Raw genomic sequence first — 20097 nt, 5'->3', positions numbered from 1 at the left:
CTAACTGAAGATTTTCAAATTTTTTGGGGACTGCTGACACTAATACAGTGATCAGTGCTAAAAAAAAAAAATTACTGTCACTGTACTAATGACGCTGGTTGGGAAGGGGTTGGGCATTGGGCATTATGGCTCTGCGGGGCATTGTGCAGCATGACTTTATAACATCTGACCGATCCTCGTACTATAAGTGCAGGAAGAAGTGGCAGCGTTATAGCGAACGTGGCTCTCACACTTCTTTTAGGAGTTCCATAAAATCCCAATTTCACATTTCACATTCATACACCCCGGCCTAACACCATTAATAAAACCTGGCGGTGCTATAAAACGGGTAAAAAAAATAAAAAAAAACAATGTACAGAGCAAGAAAAACACCTGTGGAAAAATACGGCCTATAAAACTCCATATGAAATTTGTATTTATTTCAAAATATTTTATCAGCCTATGGTATTAGTTTGCTACAGGACACATCGGACTATTCTAGTCCAAGCAAAGACGATTATTTAATTTTTTTGTTTTCGGATTTAGTAGGGAAGTTTTGAAACCCTTGTAAGGTTTTTTTTGTTTTGTTTTTTTTACGTTTGCCATAGGTCCTCGACTCTGACCCATAATTTTTACTCCAAATCCAATCGCCTTACAAATCTTGCCACCTTCACCTATGTAACATCTCCAAAATTTGCCCCTTCCTAACCAACGACAGCACAAGGCTAAGGCCGCGTACACACGGGCGGACTGTCTGGCCAACTAAGTCCGTCAGACAATCCGACGGACAGTCCGTCCTACTTTCGAATGAACGGACTTGACCACACACGATGAACAAACAGTCCGTCGAAAGCTTGCGCGATGACGTGTACAGCACGTACGACGGGACTAGAAATAGGACGTCCAATACACAGCAATGCAACCTTTCGCCGTGTAAATCCTTTCTGAGCATGCGCCATACTTAGTCCGTCCAACTAGCCTACTCACGAGCGGACTGTCTGCTGAAACCAACGTTGGACAGACAATATTACGGAAATTCCGAAATACTTAGTCCGCCAGACTGCACGCTGAAAAAGTCCGCTGAAGCCCACACACGAGCGGACTGTCCGCTGAAATGTGTTTCGGCGGACTAAGTTGGACAGACAGTCCGCCCGTGTGTACGCGGCATAAGGCTCCATTCACACTTGTAGGACTCCAAAGTAGCGCCAACTTTGGAGTGCGACTTTGAATTAACTTTTGTGCAACTTCGAGGCAACTTTGGATGGGTGCACCTTTGGTACAACTTTGGCTTTGACCAGTGAGAATGGATAATTGTTCGCACAACTGTTGCATTGTAGAACATTCAGGTACAACTTTCATGCAACTTTTGAGGATTAACATCGAAGTCTATAACCCAGTGGCGGCTGGTGGGAATTTTTTTTGGGGGGGGCGCAAACAGTTTGCCACCCCTGTCCCCCACCGGGTTGGTTGGTCCGTCAAGAGCACTTACCCCATCACTGGTGACTTCCACCTGCTCGGCGGTGGCGCCTCCTGTTCTCCAACACTGGCGGCTTCTTGTTCTTCTGCTCTCCACGGCAGCGGCTTCCATTTCTTCCCTCCTCAGCGGCCAATAGGGAGTCTTCTCTTTTTGGCCAATCGGAAAACAGGTCTCACACCCGCTTCAGATTAGCCGGATCGAGGACTTTGGAGTGCAACTTTGGATTAACTTTTGTGCAACTTCGAGGCAACTTTGGATAGGTGAAACTTGGATACGACTTTGGCTTTGACCACTGATAATGGACAACTGTTCGCACAAATGTTTCATTGTATAACATTCAGGTACAACTTTCATGCAACTTCTGAGGGTTAACACTGAAGTCTATAACCCAGTGGCGGGTTTTTTGGGGCGGCAAAAAGTATGCAACCCCCCCCCCGGGTTGGTTGGTTGGTCAGTAAAGAGCAATTACCCCATCACCGGTGACTTCCCCCTGCTTGGCAGCCTCCTGTTCTCCATCACCGTCGGCTTCTTGTTCTCCTCCTCTCCACGGCAGCGACTTCTGTTTCCTCCCTCCTCAGCGGCCAATAGGGAGTCTTCTCTTTTCGGCCAATCGAAAAACGGGTCTCACACCCGCTTCAGATTGGCCGGATTGAGGATCAGTGTTTCAGCAGCGAATATTCATTTGCTGTAGTAAGACACCTGAGTGGGCTCCAGGTCACATGCTCTGCGACCCGAGCCCACCCGATTTTGAAGCATATTAGAGCCTCTGGCTCTAATCAGGTGCTTAGAAAAAAAAACACCCCCACCTCTGTAATTCATGCGCGCGGTGACCCGAAAGGGGACGGACGCATAAACAGGGCATGGCCACGGCTATGCATGAATCTATCCATTACCATATAGGGGGTGGCCTGGAGAGAGGGGGCGGTGCCCGGGCACCCCTAATGGATGGGCCGCCACTGCTATAACCAGGGGCGTTGCTAGGTCTACAAAAGATCTGTGGCTAGAGCCCATAGCAGCATAGTAAAGAAAGTCATATGCTTGGGTGGGCATACACATGTATATACGGTAATTTACGCGTGTGTGTATGTGCATGTATACAGGTCCTTCTCAAAAAATTAGCATATTGTGATAAAGTTCATTATTTTCTGTAATGTACTGATAAACATTAGACTTTCATATATTTTAGATTCATTACACACAACTGAAGTAGTTCAAGCCTTTTCTTGTTTTAATATTGATGATTTTGGCATACAGCTCCTGAAAACCCAAAAATCCTATCTCAAAAAATTAGCATATTTCATCCGACCAATAAAAGAAAAGTGTTTTTAATACAAAAAAAGTCAACCTCCAAATAATTTTGTTCAGTTATGCACTCAATACTTGGTCGGGAATCCTTTTGCAGAAATGACTGCTTCAATGCGGCGTGGCATGGAGGCAACCAGCCTGTGGCACTGCTGAGGTGTTATGGAGGCCCAGGATGCTTCGATAGCGGCCTTAAGCTCATCCAGAGTGTTGGGTCTTGCGTCTCTCAACTTTCTCTTCCCAATATCCCACAGATTCTCTATGGGGTTCAGATCAGGAGAGTTGGCAGGCCAATTGAGCACCGTAATACCATGGTCAGTAAACCATTTACCAGTGGTTTTGGCACTGTGAGCAGGTGCCAGGTCGTGCTGAAAAATGAAATCTTCATCTCCATAAAGCTTTTCAGCAGATGGAAGCATGAAGTGCTCCAAAATCTCCTGATAGCTAGCTGCATTGACCCTGCCCTTGATAAAACACAGAGGACCAACACCAGCAGCTGACATGGCACCCCAGACCATCACTGACTGTGGGTACTTGACACTGGACCTCAGGCCTTTTGGCATTTCCCTCTCCCCAGTCTTCCTCCAGACTCTGGCACCTTGATTTCCGAATGACATGCAAAATTAGCTTTCATCCGAAAAAAGTACTTTGGACCACTGAGCAACAGTCCAGGCGCTTCTGCCGCTGTTTCTGGTTCAAAAGTGGCTTGACCTGGGGAATGCGGCACCTGTAGCCTATTTCCTGCACACGCCTGTTCACGGTGGCTCTGGATGTTTCTACTCCAGACTCAGTCCACTGCTTCCGCAGGTCCTCCAAGGTCTGGAATCGGTCCTTCTCCACAATCTTCTTCAGGGTCCGGTCACCTCTTCTCGTTGTGCAGCGTTTTCTGCCACACTTTTTCCTTCCCACAGACTTCCCACCGAGGTGCCTTGATACAGCACTCTGGGAACAACCTATTCGTTCAGAAATTTCTTTCTGTGTCTTACCCTCTTGCTTGAGGGTGTCAATGATGGCCTTCTGGACAGCAGTCAGGTCGGCAGTCTTACCCATGATTGCGGTTTTGAGTAATGAACCAGGCTGGGAGTTTTTAAAAGCCTCAGGAATCTTTTGCAGGTGTTTAGAGTTAATTAGTTGATTCAGATGATTAGGTTAATAGCTTGTTTAGAGAACCTTTTCATGATATGCTAATTTTTTGAGATAGGAATTTTGGGTTTTCATGAGCTGTATGCCAAAATCATCAATATTAAAACAAGAAAAGGCTTGAACTACTTCAGTTGTGTGTAATGAATCTAAAATATATAAAAGTCTAATGTTTATCAGTACATTACAGAAAATAATGAACTTTATCACAATATGCTAATTTTTTGAGAAGGACCTGTATATCCCCAGAGAGCCCCCCCCCCCCCCCCACTTACATCAGGGTTACGGTGTTAGGGTTAGGGAGTTAGTGTTAGGGTGTTAGGGTTTCCCCTAGAAGAACAAGGTTAGGACTCAGGGATTGGAATAGGGACCTCCCCCAAAGAGACTCGGGCTATGGGCCCCAGATACGGGGCTATAGCCCCAAAAGCCACCCCATAGCGACGCCACTGGCTAAAAAACCTTAAGTTGTATGAAAGTCGGACCAAAGTAGTGGATGGACTACTTTGAGGTTGCTGCAACTTTAAATTGCACAAATACGAATGGTTATCATTGGAAAATACGGGGAACGACATGTCATGCATCTTTGATGTCCACAAATGTGAATGGAGCCTAATAATTGACTCCCTTGTTATCTCTCACATTTTATTATTTCACCTCCCTCCTCGTTGGCCCACCTCTACATAGGTTATCCCCCATTCAATTTATCACTAATGCTACTGCCAGACTCATCCACCTTATCAACCACTCATTGTCCTCCAACCCTCTCTGCCAATCCCGCCACTTGTAGGCAGGTGCAGTCTATTTTCCCCACTGCAGATGGCGCTCAACGGAAGCATTACAAAGGGAGAGGAAGTCAAGAGAAACCTGTTCCTCTCTATGGGTTCCTGGGTCACTGGGGGGCAGCTATCTGATTCGATGCTGGCACCCCATGTGACTTTGGTGGCCATCTTGGGTCATTCAGAGTCTAAGTTTAAGTCCCTTGGTCCCAGGCTTGGCACGTATTATGTGAATGGTAAAGTAGGGACAAGATATCTGCCTGTCAGGGACAGCGCTTAGCACCAGGGAATGGTTCCCGGAGGAGTAGGGAAAGTACAGGGACGTGCTATCCTTCCTGGAAACCTCCTCATTTGGGTATGGACCAGCCAGGCCACATTCAGCCCCTCAATACAGATGGTGTTGGCTTCCCTAAGACTGCCATCCACTGACACCTCGCTGTTGCATCCTGTAAGTGTTCCCTGTTGGGTTGCAATCCCGCCAGGCTTGTTGTGTATTTCTGGACTTCTTAGGGGTTAGGAGGCTGGGCCTGGGGAAGAATTGGCGGGCCGGATTTGGCACGTGAACCTCGTGTTTGACATATGTGCACTACAGGATTCCAACCCTGTTTGGTTGAACTGTTTGGTTGAACTGGATGGACTTGTGTCTTTTTTCAACCTGACTATGTAACCCTAACTATGGTAACATCTACTGGCCAGCTTGGGCAACTACACTGGGCGCCTCTGCCCCTACCATGCAGTCAGCATTTTCTTTTTTTATCAAGAGAGGTATTGTCGATAGGGGACATTGTTCATGCCACAAGTGATCATATGGGCGAGGCCGTCTTCAACACAGGGCAAAAGGGACAGCTGCCCCGGGCCCAGTCATTGTTGTGGGGCCCAAGGCAGCTTCCCCTTGAGCCCGCACTGCTCGCACATAGTTGATAAGTGGATTTGGGAGGGCCAAAGAAAACGTTTGCCCAGGGTCCAATCAACATTAACCGATTGCCACGCATTCCGCCGTCATTCTGCTGCGACAGGTTGGCATGGTTGCGCGAAACGCCATAGGCGTACATCAGCCGTTTTAAGAGTGTTAGGAGGCACGCGATGCCAAAACCAATGAGCGTGGCCGGCGACCACCCATGATCGCTCCTCAGAGAACCAGAACGGGGATTTGTCAATGTAAGCAAACAGATCCCTGTTCTGTCAGGGGGAGTAGAGAGAGATCTGCTGTTCCTAGTTATCAGGAACAGCAATCTTTCTCCTCCTCCAGTCACTACACTGTCTCCCCCCCACAGTTAGAAACACCTCCCTAGGGAACACTTAACCCCTTTGATCGCCCCCATAGTGTTAACCCCTTCTCCGCCAGGGACATTTATACAGTAATCAGTGGCTATTTTTAGCACTGATCGCTGTATAAATGTCGCTGGTCCCCAAAAAAGTGTCAAAACGTGTCTGAACTATCTGCCGCAAATAAAAATCGCTGATCGCCGCCATTACTAGTAAGAAATAAATAAATAATTAAAATGCCATCAATTTATGCGCTATTTTGTAAACGCTATAACTTTTGCGCAAACCAATCGATATATATACGTTTATAGCAATTTTTTTTTTTTACCAAAAGTAATTAGAATACAAAATGGCCTAAACTGATGAAGAAATTTTTTTTTGGGGATATTTATTATAGCAAAAAGTAAAAAATATAGTTTTTTTATTTTATTTGAAATTGCCGCTCTTTTATTGTTTAGTGCACGTAGATATGAAATGGCTGCAAAGAGGCCTTGGGAGACCAGCAGCACTGAAAAGCAGCAAAAAAGCTTAAAAATAAATAAAATAAGTATTTTAGTTTAATAAAAAAAGACAATGGTTTATGATGTGCGGAATTTTACTGAACTAAAAGTCATTCAGTTTTTACATCTACGTTAAATGACTGCAGACGGTACCGGGTGTCCTCATTACTTTTCTAGAAAACACACAAAGGACGGCTAATTAATGAACACATTCCGGGCGTAGCTCCGGCGCGTCCAATCAAAGAGCCTGTGTTGTGTTATGTTGTGAGTGTCTCCTGTTCCATCGTGATTATCAGCTCAGCCTATAGAAAGTATTCAGAGCAGTAATTAGCCACCCTCAACTAATAAAGTGCTTTGCGCTACCGGCCAATCAGCTGCAGAAAATGTCAGCGGCTTACCGGAATCCATTACAAGGAAAAAAATGTCCCTTCTGTCATTTAATTAGAAGGAATTTTCACAGATGGCATAAAAGTGTGCGTTTATATAATGATGCCATTTTTTAATTTTTTTTTATTTGCTCAAAGCGCGGCTTTTCTGCTCTACATAATGAGGGTTTATGGTCTAGGAATATTCCAAGGCACGATCTGGGGGGGGGGGGGGGGATTTACCAAACCTGGAGCTCACCGGATCTGGTTCAGCTGTGCATGATAGCCAATTGAACACACCCTCTCCCCATTCACACCTGAGACCTTGTAACACTAACGAGTCACATGACACCGAGGAGGGAAAATGGCTCATTGGGCCCAATTTGGACATTTTCACTTAGGAGTGTACTCACTTTTGTTGCCAGCGGTTTAGACATTAACTTCTTCCCGCCCGTGCTATAGCCAAATGAAGGCTACAGCGTGGACCTTACTTGCAGGGAGGCCGTCAATAGACGGGCCTCCTGTGCATGAGCTGCCTGCGCGCCCCATGAGGGGTGCACACGGTGGGCTCTGCGATCTCCGAGACAATGAGATCCCGGCCCCTTACCACGTGTTCAGTGTGAGCCAATGACAGCTGATCACGTGATGTAAAACAGCGTGACAGCATGGGCAGAAAAAAAAGCTGATGACTGGCTTTTGTCAAAGGAACAGCGGTTCCGAAAAGGGTGAGACATCACCAAGTATCTGTGCCAACCAGTGCCACCTGCCAGTGCCCACCAGTGCCACCTGCCAGTGCATAGCATTGCCACCAACCAGGGACCACCAGTGCCACCTGTCAATGCCCATCAATTCTGCCCATCAGTGCATCATCATCAGTGTTGTCTATCGGTGACACCTAGCAGTGAGTGCTCAATGCCCATCAGTGCCACTTATCAGTTCCAACTATCAGTGCCCTTCAGTGCCACCCATCAGTGCCACCTCATCAGTGCCCACCAGTGCCGCATCATCAGTGCCCACCAGTGCTACCTCATCAGTGCCCACCAGTGCCACCTATCAATGCCCATTAATGCTGCCCATCAGTGCCCCATCATCAGTGCTCCCTATCAGTGTCACCTAGCAGTGAGTGCCCAATGCCCATCAGTGCCACTCATCAGTTCCAGCTATCAATACCCTTCAGTGCCACCTATCAATGCCCTTCAGTGCCACCTCAGTGCCCACCAGTGCCACCTCATCAGTGCCCAAAAGTGCTGCCTCATCAGTGCCCACCAGTGCTACCTATCAGTGTCCATCAGTGCCGCCTTTTCAGTGCCCATCAGTGCTACCTCATCAGTGCCCACCAGTGCTAACTATCAGTCTCCATCAGTGCTGCCTTTTCAGTGCCCAGTGCCAACTCATCAGTGCCCACAAGTGCTACCTATCAGTGTCCATCAGGGCCACCTTTTCAGTGCTCATCAGTGCCCACAAGTGCTACCTATCAGTGTCCATCAGTGCCGCCTTTTCAGTGCCCATCAGTTCCGACTCATCAGTGCCCACCAGTGCTACCTATCAGTGTCCATCAGTGCCGCCTTTTCAGTGCCCATCAGTGCCGACTCATCAGTGCCCACCAATGCTACCTGTGTCCATCAGTGCCGCCTTTTCAGTGCTCATCAGTGCCCACTAGTGCTACCTATCAGTGTCCATCAGTGCCGCCTTTTCAGTGCCCATCAGTGCTGCCTCATCAATGCCCAATAGTGCTACCTATCAGTGTCCATCAGTGCCGCCTTTTCAGTGCCCATCAGTGCTGCCTCATCAGTGCCCACAAGTGCTACCTATCAGTGTCCATCAGTGCCACCTTTTCAGTGCTCATCAGTGCCCACTAGTGCTACCTATCAGTGTCCATCAGTGCCGCCTTTTCAGTGCCCATCAGTGCTGCCTCATCAGTGCCCACAAGTGCTACCTATCAGTGTCCATCAGTGCCACCTTTTCAGTGCTCATCAGTGCCCACTAGTGCTACCTATCAGTGTCCATCAGTGCCGCCTTTTCAGTGCCCATCAGTGCTGCCTCATAAGCGCACATCAATGAAGGAGAAAAATTACCTGCTTGCAAAATTTTATAACAAACTATAAAACGGTTTTGTTTTGGTGATACACGAGGTGGCCCTGCCTCCGGAGCAGTAGCTTTCCTGCGTGAGGGAGACAGCAGAACCCCCCTGGAACTTCACAGAGATCCGTTCTCCTCACAATCTTCAGGGGATATAGAGGATGACCAGTAGGGTGAGTCCCGTTCAAGTCCCTCTTCCTCTGGCATAGACGAGGATGCGCAGGAACTGGTGGGCTCCCCCGGGTCATCTATGGACAAAAATATGGTGGAAATGGCGGAGGCCATGTCCAGCCAGCTTAGCTCTGCCACCATAGCACTGCAGCAGGCATTTTACTCGGGGGATGCAGTATTATTAGCTCGGTTCTCCACAATGCTACAGCAGGAGCTTTCTAAGGCCTGTACTTTGATTACAACAGATCTTAAACGGGACATCCATAGTATTGGTGAGAGATTTGAAATGGTGGAAGCCAAGGTTGAAGGCACTGTCAAAAGGGTTAATCAGAACACCCATATGCTTACAGACCTCCAGGACAGACTAGAGGAAGCCCTTACAAAAATTGAGGATTTGGAAAATCGCTCTCGCAGGTACAATGTGCACATTCGCGGTCTACCCAAAACGCATACTGATCTGGAGGGGGGCCATGAAGGAACTGATGAAAGAATTGATCTCAGACATTGCCCCTCATCACATGGAAATTGACCGCATCCATAGGGCCCCAACTGCCCCTAGATCTGATGGCTTACCTCGTGACGTAATACTTAAACCGCACTATTATCGGGCAAAGGAAAAATTGATGCTTGCTGCCCGCAATCGGCAGGACTTGACACTTTGTGGGGCACCAATCCAACTGTTTACTGACCTTGCCCCTTCCATGGTGCAAAAGCGCAGGAATCTAAAACCCCTACTACAACACCTCATCAACAAGCAAATCAGGTACAGATGGGCCTTTACAAAAAGTTGTAAAAGTAAAAAGTGTCAGGACAGTTAGTGTTAGGTCCAGGGTAGCCCCCTACCACCCCCCAATAAAGGTTTAACCCCCTGATTGCCCTTAGAGTTAACTCTTTCACCCCCTTTTGCCAGTGTCACTAAGCGATCATTTTTCTGATCGCTGCATTAGTGTCACTAGTGTCGCTAGGTAGCTAGTTATTTTTTTAGGTTCACCGCCAGGTTTTTATAGCGCTAGGTACCCCCATATACTAATCAAAAAATATGGCTGCGCTAAAACTTATAAAACAAAATTATAAAGTGACATAATTTTTCTAATTTACAAAAAATCCCAAAAACATGCAAAAATAGTGCCAAAGTAATAATTTCCAGGCATATAAGCAGTCCAAAGAAAAGGAAAGATGGATAGGATGCTGAATCTTAGTCCATTTTCGGTGACTCTCAAAAACCACCCTTTACACACGTAGCAGGTGCACCCAGAGTAGAAAGAGATTATCCACCACCAAATTAGAGGAGGCTTACCAGCTGTCAAGATCTCTTTTTAAGGAGATCATACGGGCTTGTAAAATGTTACGTTCCTGGTCCCCACGCTGGGCTCTGTTGGTAACACCAATCTATCTGCTCCCTCTTTATGGTATATCTCGTTCCACCACAATCATTTAGTACGGCAAAGAGAGAAGAAAAAAAGCTCCCATAGCATAATTCCGTAAAGATTTATTAAAATATAAAAATATAAAAAGTAAAGTAACAACTCACGAATTCCCAGCAGAGTGTAAGCGTATAGCGTATAAAAAATATACTACCCAATAATGGTTTTAACCCCCTGATTGCCTCTAGTTAACCCTTTCACCAGCGATCACCGTATAAGTGTCACTGGTGACGCTGGTTAGCCAGTTAGTTATTTAGGTTCCCCGTCAGGTTTTTATATAGCGCCAGGGACCCCCATATACTACCTAATAAAAATGTGAACCCCCTGATTGCCCCTAGTTAACCCTTTCACCAGTAATCACTGTATAAGTGTTACGGGTGACTCTGGTTAGTTAGTTTGCTTTTTATAGCATCAGGGCACCCGCCATTTATTACCCAATAAAGGTTTAACCCCCTGATCACCCGGCGGGTGATATCAATTAGGTTTCAGGGTCAGGGTCTGAGTCGCCCCAGGCAGCGCTAGGTTAGTACCAGTACCGCTAACACCCATGCGCAAAGCATAAACCTCCCGTAGTGGTATAGAATCTGAACAGATCAATATCTGACTGATCAGATCTATACTAGCATACCCAGCAGTTTAGAGTTCCAAAAAAAATGCATTGTTAGCGGGATCAGCCCAGATACCTGCTGGCACCTGCGTTTTGCCCCTCCGCCCAGCCCACCCAAGTGCAGTATCGATCGATCACTGTCACTTACAAAACACTAAACACATAACTGCAGCGATCGCAGAGTCAGGCCTGATCCCTGCCATCGCTAACAGTTTTTTTTGGTAGCGTTTTATATTTAAATCCGGAAGGCAGTGCTTGGTTTTCGGGGTCCCGTACGTGGCTAGGCTCCCAAAAAGTCCCCCACATGTGGTATCCCCGTACTCGGGAGAAGCGGCAGAATTTATTTTGGGGTGTAATTTGACTTATGCCCATAGTATGTGTGAGCAATATATCATTTAGTGATAACTTTGTGCAAAAAAAAAAAAAGTTTGTAATATTCCTGCAACTTGTGGCAAAATATAAAATATTTCATGGACTCAACATGCCTCTCAGTAAATAGCTTTTTTTTTTTTTTTGTGTGTCATTATTCAATCACTTGGGACAAAAAAAAAATATTTAATGGGCTCAACATGCCTCTCAGCAATTTCCTTGGGGTGTCTACTTTCCAAAATTGGGTCATTTGGGAGGGTTTTTTGTTATTTTGGCATTTTATGGCCTTCGAAACTGTGATAGGTAGTGAGGAGTGAAATCAAAAATTTGCACCCTTAGAAATCCTGAAGGCAGTGATTGGATTTCAGGGTACCGTACGCAGCTAGACTCCCAAAAAGTCCCACATATGTGGTATCCCCGTACTCAGGAGAAGCAGCAGAATATATTTTGGGGTGCAATTCCACATATAACTATGGCATGTGTGAGCAATATATCATTTCGTGACAACTTTTTGTAAACTTTTTTTTTTTGGTGTCATTATTCAATCACTTGGGACAAAAAAAAAATATTCAGTGGGCTCAACATGCCTCTTATCAATTTCCTTAGGGGGTCTACTTTCCAAAATGGGGTCATTTGGGGGGGGTTTGTACTGCCCTGCCATTTTAGCACCTCAAGAAATGAGATAGGCAGTCATAAATTAAAAGCTGTGTAAATTCCAGAAAATGTCCTCTAGTTTGTAGACGCTATAACTTTTGCGCAAACCAATAAATATACGCTTATTGACATTTTTTTTACTAAAGACATGTGGCTGAATAAATTTTGCCCTAAATGTATGACTAAAATTGAGTTTATTCGATTTTTCTTATGAAAAAAAGTAGAAAATATATTTTTTTCTCAAAATTTTCGGTCTTTTTCCATTTATATCGCAAAAAATAAAAATCGCAGAGGCAATCAAATACCATCAAAATAAAGCTCTATTTGTGGGAAGAAAAGGACGCAAATTTCGTTTGGGTACAACATTGCATGACCGCGCAATTACCAGTTAAAGCAGTGCAGTGCAAAATTGTAAAAAGACCTCTGGTCCTTAGGCTAAAATTTGGTCCGGGGCTGAAGTGGTTAATGAGCGGTTATCAGCACTGTCTCAGAATAAGATGGGACTGTTTCACAGAATATGGGACCCGTGGATTGCTTACCTAACTAATGACCCCAGGACAGCAGTAAAGACTCGGTGATACAGGACCATGGCTCCCCCCCAATCCTCTTCTTCCCCCACTCTCTCCTGTTCTTTACTCATCTCTACCCCCTTTCCTATCTGGACTTTCCCCTCTTTTTCTTCTGCTCTTTGTTCTATCCTCATCTCTTATTGAGCAGTGATAGTTGCACGATCGGACGTGAAAAAGAGATAATGATCATCGGCAGGTTGAGTCCTGTGTGATCCAGAGTATTTGGTTCTTGCCCGGGTGAGGCCCCAGGACCACTCTTGCCGTTAGGGGGGTGGGACCTTCCTGGGGTACGGAGGTGTTGATAGCATGCCTCACCACTGTCTTTCTCTAGGTTGGAAGTATGTTTCATAAATGAGCACTGGACGGGTGCCCACTGCCGACCCCGTTGGGTTGCTGTAGTGGTCACTAGATGGTGTTGTAGAAATTGTAAGGTTACCGAAAGAGAGTTCTAAGAAACGACCGGTGAATTACTCAATTGTGCACTGTACTAGTTGTAATACTGAACCATATTGATGAGAATTTTGTATGTTCTGTAATGTAAACCCTCAATAAAAACATTGAAACATAAAATACATATATATTATCATATAATACTTTATTTGTTGTAATTATTTTATTCTAATTTTAATATTACACTTGCACACTTGTAAAAAATTAATAAAAATAATGACATGCGTATGTGTATATATATATATATATATACGCATATCATTTTTTAGTTTTTTTTATAAATGTGCATGTGTAATTATAAAATCAGAATAAAATAAATACAACTAAAATACATATATATTATCATATAATACTTTATTTGTTGTAATTATTTTATTCTAATTTTAATATTACACTTGCACATTTGTAAAAAAATAAAAAATATTATATGCGTATATATATATATATATATATATATATATATATATATATATATATATATATATATATAATCTCTAATGTCTGTCTAAAAATAGTTTCTGAAAAAAAATTAATAATAATAAATATATATATATATATATATATAATGTCTATGTCTAAAAATAGTCTCTGAAAAAAGTCTGAATCATAAAATTAGGATAATGATTGGCTTTTTGTTGAAGATTCACACTTGAAAAAAAAAAGTCCAGCTTGTGTTGGTCTTGTGACACAAAGGCTCTTCCATTGTCCCTGTGGAATTCTTTTGCAAGCAATGGGGAGTGTCCAATACAGCAGCTTGTACCAGTGTTTATGGTCACTATGGCAACCGAGCAGGGGGGCGGTGCCCAGCAGCTGCTGCCTGTAGCTTGCATTGTCCCATGTTGGCTATCAGAACCCATTTACCCAGAAGGACTCATCTACAGACCTTCTACTACAAGTCTACATTGCAGCAAGATAGGGATCAGCAACCTCTGGGCACCAGCCATGGAGCCTCCCCACCACATTCCCAGAGATCTGCATGTAAGTATCACATAGATACAATGTATCAGCCTGGTTCTTATTGTTCCCTGTTGACTTTTGTGGGAGTTTGTTGATTATACAGACATTGTTTTACTATTGGTTTTGTTTTTGCTTTTTGCTACAGAAGTCTATTACATTGCTGTGCCCTCAGAAGCTCCAATGCTGCTGGACCTTTAGGTGGCATATTATATGGGACTATGTCCATGGCCATTTGCCTACCAGGGCAATTTTTACATTTTTGTTTGCACATTACAATCTGTATTTTTTGCTAGAAATTATGGAACCCCCCTCCCACCATTAAAAAACCCCCAACATTATTTATATATATATATATATATATATATATATATATATATATATATATATATATATATATATATATATTACTATATGGGACTATGTCAATGACCATTTGCCTACCAGGGCAATTTTTAAATTTTTTGTTTGCATATTACAATCTGTATTTTTTGCTAGAAATTACGGAAATCCCCCCCCCCCAAAAAAAAAAATTATATATATATATATATATATATATATATTAGTATTATTTTTTATAACGGCAAAAAATACAGATTGTAATATACAAACACAAAATGTAAAGAAATTATATATATATACACATACATACATACACACATACACACACTCTATTACTATGTTACCAAAAGTATTGGGGCGCCTGCCTTTAAACACACATGACCCCTTTTTTGCTGCCCCCAAATATTTTCTGAAAGCAGACACCCTAGAGAATGAAATAGTGGTAGTACCAATTTTTTTTTATTTCACACAATATTACTGCAAAGGTATAGGAAAAGCAAAGTGTCAGTTAAAACACACTAAAGTGAATTTAAAGGGCAAACAAACGCAATAAAGTAGCCACGTTTTTGGTAAAATATAAAAGATGAGTAAATAGATACCCAACGAACCAAACCTTAAATTTGTGTGTGCCCGTGAAATGGAGACATACTTCCGTAGACTGTATTTTCTGTAGGTGACGCTTCAAAAAACCCCTATAGGTGATCAGTTTTATGTTACAGATGGGGTCTTGTGCTAGAATTATTGCTCTCACTCTGGCATGCACAGCGACATGTAATGTGCATCGCAATCATCCTTTTCATGTGTAGGCGCCCCTGATGCATCAATTGATTGCAACCCGTTCTATTGCTTAGGGTACGGCTGAGAGCACTGACGTATGGCCTCTGGTGATCCACGCAAATGAGGGGTGCTGGGGTTCAGGACACTCGTCCAAAAGTCTATGTGGTACGAAGACGACGCTCTCCCGACAGCCCCAAGTGTAGTGTAGGTGGAAGATGGCCTCAAACTCAGCTCCTCCCAAGCCATGCCCACTGACACGTTTCACCCCGGGTCTAGTCATAGTGAGCATGGCTATGACTAAGCCCCTGGGTGGGGCGAAATGCATCAGTCTATGTCTTGAGTGGAGCTTAGGGATTAGCTTGGTGTTCGAGTCGAACACCGGCTGTTTGCCCATTCGGTGAAGCCAGAACTCTGTGGGCCGTTTGCGCCAAATTCGTGTGGCACTCATGGCCCACAATGCACTGCACCATCGCAGTACATTGCTGGCTCATGATTGGCCAAGCATGCACTGTGACCCCGCATACTTGGTGAATCACAGCGCCGGCAGCGAGGAGAGCCATAATTGGCCACAGGCAGGATGCCTGTGGCCAATTATAGCTCAGGCTGTTTAGTATACGCCCCACACTATATAAGGCCACTAGCGCGGCGGCCTTGTGTAGTGCTTCGGCGTCTGCAGGAGTTAGTGGCTGTTGTGTACCTTCAGCGCAGTATACACCTGTATCTACCCTTTATTGCTGTTCTCTAATAGAGCCATCTGCAGGAGTTAGTTGGTGTTGTGTGCCTCCAGCACAGTATACACCTGTATCTACCCTTTATTGCTGGTGTTCTATCATACAGGCATCTGCAGGAGTTAGTGGGTGTTGTGTGCCTCCAGCACAATATACACTAACCAATTGCTGGTTTTTCCATCTCCCTTCAGGCCATTACTATGTCTGGAAGGCCAACAAGGAGAGGCAGACAGTCACGAGCCAATAAAAGAGGGCAAGCAGGCTCTGTGTCTAGAGACAACAGTGCTGGTCGTGGACGCGGTGCATCGTCATCAGCATGTGGCCATGGGACACGCTTGTCCTTATTTTCGGCAGCTGGACGTGTTGAGCCGCAACATGCCGAAGACTTGGTAGAGTGGATGACCAAGCCCTCTTCATCCTCCTCATCCTCTCTCACCCAGGCTCAGGGTACTAGCAAAGCAGCTGCCAAAGCATCCTATTCCCTCGTCTCAATGTCATCATCAGTCACTCCTTCCCTAGACCCACCATGTCCTCCTGAGGAGTCCCCCGAATTTTTTGAGCACAGTGTTGGGTACATGCTCCTGGAGGATGCCCAGTGTTTTGAAGGCTCTGATGATGATACTCAGCTAGAGGAAGGCAGTAGCGTGAGCGCAGGGAGAGGGGATGCTCAAGAAGCACAGCAATCTGGCAGTCATGTCCCACAAGCTGCAGCATACTGCCAGGTTTGCTCCAGTGATGAAGAGGGAGGGGATGATGAGGTCACTGACTCCACGTGGGTGCCTGGTAGGAGAGAGGAGGAGGAGGAGGAGGAGGCGGGACATCTTCAATGAGGCAGGATGCCCTCCGGGGGCCAGCTTAGGGGCAGCACACCGACTGAATCACACCGCAGAGCTCCGCCTGTGCAGGGCACTGCCTCTGCGCGTTATTCCAAAAGTTCTTTGGTGTAGGCCTTTTTTGAGATGAGTGCATCAGATCGTACCGCTGCTATTTGCAACATACGTCTCAAGCGTATCTCGCGTGGCCAAAACATCAGCCTCTTGGGCACCACATGCTTGACCAGACATATGTTGACCTGCCATGCAGCTCGTTGGCAAGCTTACCTTAAAGACCCACACCAAAGAACAAAGCGGACCTCTCCTTGCTCCTCATCAGCTGGCATCTCCAACCCCACTAGACCTTCAGTCCTCTCTGAAACCTGCTCTGAGAGGAATGAAGGTGTAGAATTAGGTGTGTCACAGCCAAGTGCTTGTGGACACTCTGCTAGCAGTACACCCACGTCCGATTGTAACAGGCAAATTTCCCTGCCCCAGCTGCTGGACCGTAGAAAGAAGTTCACTCCCAGCCATCCACATGCCCAGCGGTTGAATGCTAGCTTGGCTAAATTGCTAGCACTTCAACTGCTGCCTTTTCAGTTGGTAGACTCTGCCCCCTTCTGGGAGTTTGTGCAATGTGCGGTTCCTCAGTGGCAGGTCCCCAAATGCCACTTTTTCTCACGGAAGGCGATTCCGGCTCTCTACCGGCATGTGGAAGGCAATGTCCTTGTCTTGCTGGACAGGGTGGTCAGCGGTAAGGTGCATATTACCGCTGACTCATGGTCCAGCAGGCATGGACAGGGAAGTTACCTGTCTTTCACGGCCCATTGGGTCACTCTTCTGGCAGCTGGGAAGGATGCAGAACAAGGTACAGTAGTGTTGGAGGTTGTTTTCCGCCAGCACGCCTCCAAAATGCTACTACTGGTTGTGACACACCTCTCTCTCCTCCACCCCCTCCTCTTCTTCTTCCTTCATGGCCTCTTTCAGTGCTCTGTCCTCGGAACCAGCGGTGCTCCGTAGGCGTTCAAGGGGCTACGCAACTACGCAGGCAAAAAGATGCCATGCCGTGCTTGCGCTGGTTTGTTTGGGGGACAGGAGCCACACTGGGGCAAATATTTTGTCAGCTCTGCAGGGGCAGGCAGACAGGTGGTTGATGCCACGCCAGCTTAAGCCAGGAATGGTGGTTTGCGACAATGGCACCAACCTCCTCTCCGCCCTCCGACAGGGACAACTGACCCATGTGCCCTGTGTGGCTCATGTCCTTAACCTGGTTCTTGGGCAGGTACCCGGGCTTACAGGATGTCCTGAAGCAGGCCAGGAAAGTCTGTGCCATGCTGCAGCGGCTGCACATGCAGCAGAGGGCCATCAATGAGTACCTGTGCGACTATGGCACCAGGACAGGGTCAGGGGAGCTCAGGTTTTTCTCACTACGCCAGTGGGGCATGATCAGGGATGCATACACTGTCCTGTCACCGTTTGAAGAGGCCACAAGGATGGTGAGCAGTGACAGTGCATGCATCAGTGACACTGTACCTCTTGTCCACCTGTTGGAACATACGCTGTGTGGAATAATGGACAGGGCACTTGAGGCAGAACAGAGGCAGGAAGAGGAGGACTTCCTTGCCTCTCAAGGCCCCCTTTATCCAGACAGTGTTCCTGCTGTGCCACCCATCACACAGGAAGAGGAGGAGGAGGATTGTGTCAGCATGGAGGTGGAGCCTGGCACTCAGCATCAGCAGCAGTAGTCTTGTAGGGATGATTTACAGTCCCAAGAAACCCGTGAACTTGTACGTGGCTGGGAGGAGGTGGCTGCGGATCATGTTGTCCTTAGTGACCCAGAGGACTCCGGACCGAATGCCTCAGCTAACCTACGCTGCATGGCCTCCCTGATCCTGCAAAGCCTGTGGAAGGATCTTCGTATTCTTCGGATCAAGGAGAGGGACCATTACTGGCTGGCCACTCTCCTTGATCCACGGTACAAGGGTAACGTTGCCGACCTTATCTTGACGTTGCAGAGGGAGCAGAGGATGAGACATCTCCAGAAGGCCTTGCAGAAAGGTCTGTGCAACGTGTTCCCAGAGACTGGGAGGTTACAAACTCCTGGTCCTGGACAACGTGTTGCTGAGGCTTTGGTCAGAAGGAGCGGTGGAGAAGGTGGCCTTCTGACCGATGGGTTCAGACAATTTTTTTAGTCTGTAGCCCCAAGGTATGATCGGTTCCAGCAACCATCGCCAGCGTCTGATTTACATGGTGCAGGAATACCTAGGGGCAAGGTCAGACTTGGACACCTTTCCCACCGAAAATCCTCTGGCTTACTGGGTCTTGAGGATGGATCACTGGCCAGAGCTTGCACAGTATGCAATTGAGCTACTGGCCTGTCCTTCATCCAGCGTTCTTTCAGAACGCACCTTCAGTGCTGCTGGTGGCTTTGTAACCGATCACAGGGTGTGCCTATCCACCGACTCGGTTGATCGACTGACCTTCATAAAGATGAATCACCACCAGCTACCAAGCACCTGAAGCTGATGTAACCAAATAATTTTTTTTTTAAATATCACATCCCTTCAAGACTGCCTATGCTGATGCTCAATGATCCCGCTGATATCTTGGAAGAATATTTTTGGTTCTGGGTGATGCCACCAGCCCAATTTTTCAGCCCCTGTTTAACAGGGATGTGTAATTAAAATTTTTGATGCAATGCTTTGCAGCAGGGCTCCTTCCTGCACTCCAAATAGAGTATATGGGAGAGGTTGCAGTGTTGTGGCACCAGCACCAGTGCCACCAGCCCAATTTTTGAGCCCGTTTAAAAGGGGCATGTAATTACAATTTTTGATGCAATGTTTTGCAGCAGGGCTCATTCCTGCACGCCAACTAGAGTATATGGTAGAGGTTGCAGTGTATAGGCCCAATTTTTTAGCCCCTGTTTAACAGGGGCATGTAATACAATTTTTGATGCAATGCTTTGCAGCAGGGCTCATTCCTGCACTCCAACTAGAGTATCTGGGAGAGGGTGCAGTGTTGTGGCACCAGCAAGCAGTGCCTAAGGCCCAATTTTTCAGCCCCTGTTTAACAGGGGCATGTAATTACAATTCTTGATATAATATTTCACAGCAGGGCCCGTTCCTGTGCCCACCGAGAGTAACTGTAAGGACTTATAGTGTTGTGGCACCAGCACTACCACCACAACCGCCAAAGGGCCAGTTTTTCTACCACTGATCAACAATGGCATATAATTACAATTCTTGATATAATTGTTCACAGCAGGGCGCTCCAGCGCCCACCAAGAGTCACTTTGAGGGCTTACAATGTTGTGGCAAAACCAACACCTTGTTCCACCATTTCTGCAGAGCATATAG

General features: G+C 46.0%; 1 protein-coding gene across 1 annotated transcript in view; it reads left to right on the top strand.

Annotated features, from left to right (window-relative positions):
• Positions 1-13922: 13922 nt before the first annotated feature.
• Positions 13923-20097, top strand: part of TTC34 (tetratricopeptide repeat domain 34) — a 99075-nt gene continuing 92900 nt past the window's right edge. The window contains exon 1 of the mRNA XM_077458218.1: positions 13923-14106. The gene's annotated coding sequence lies outside the window, so the exon portion shown is untranslated. The remainder of the gene's footprint in view (positions 14107-20097) is intronic.

This window comes from Lithobates pipiens, unplaced genomic scaffold, assembly GCF_037356315.1.
Source record: "Lithobates pipiens isolate NorthernLeopardFrog02 unplaced genomic scaffold, aLitPip1_a1.2 Scaffold_27, whole genome shotgun sequence".
Classification (NCBI taxonomy): Eukaryota; Metazoa; Chordata; class Amphibia; order Anura; family Ranidae; genus Lithobates; species Lithobates pipiens.
The sequence above is the reverse complement of the archived record's forward strand: the minus strand, read 5'-3'. Positions and strand labels throughout refer to the sequence as shown.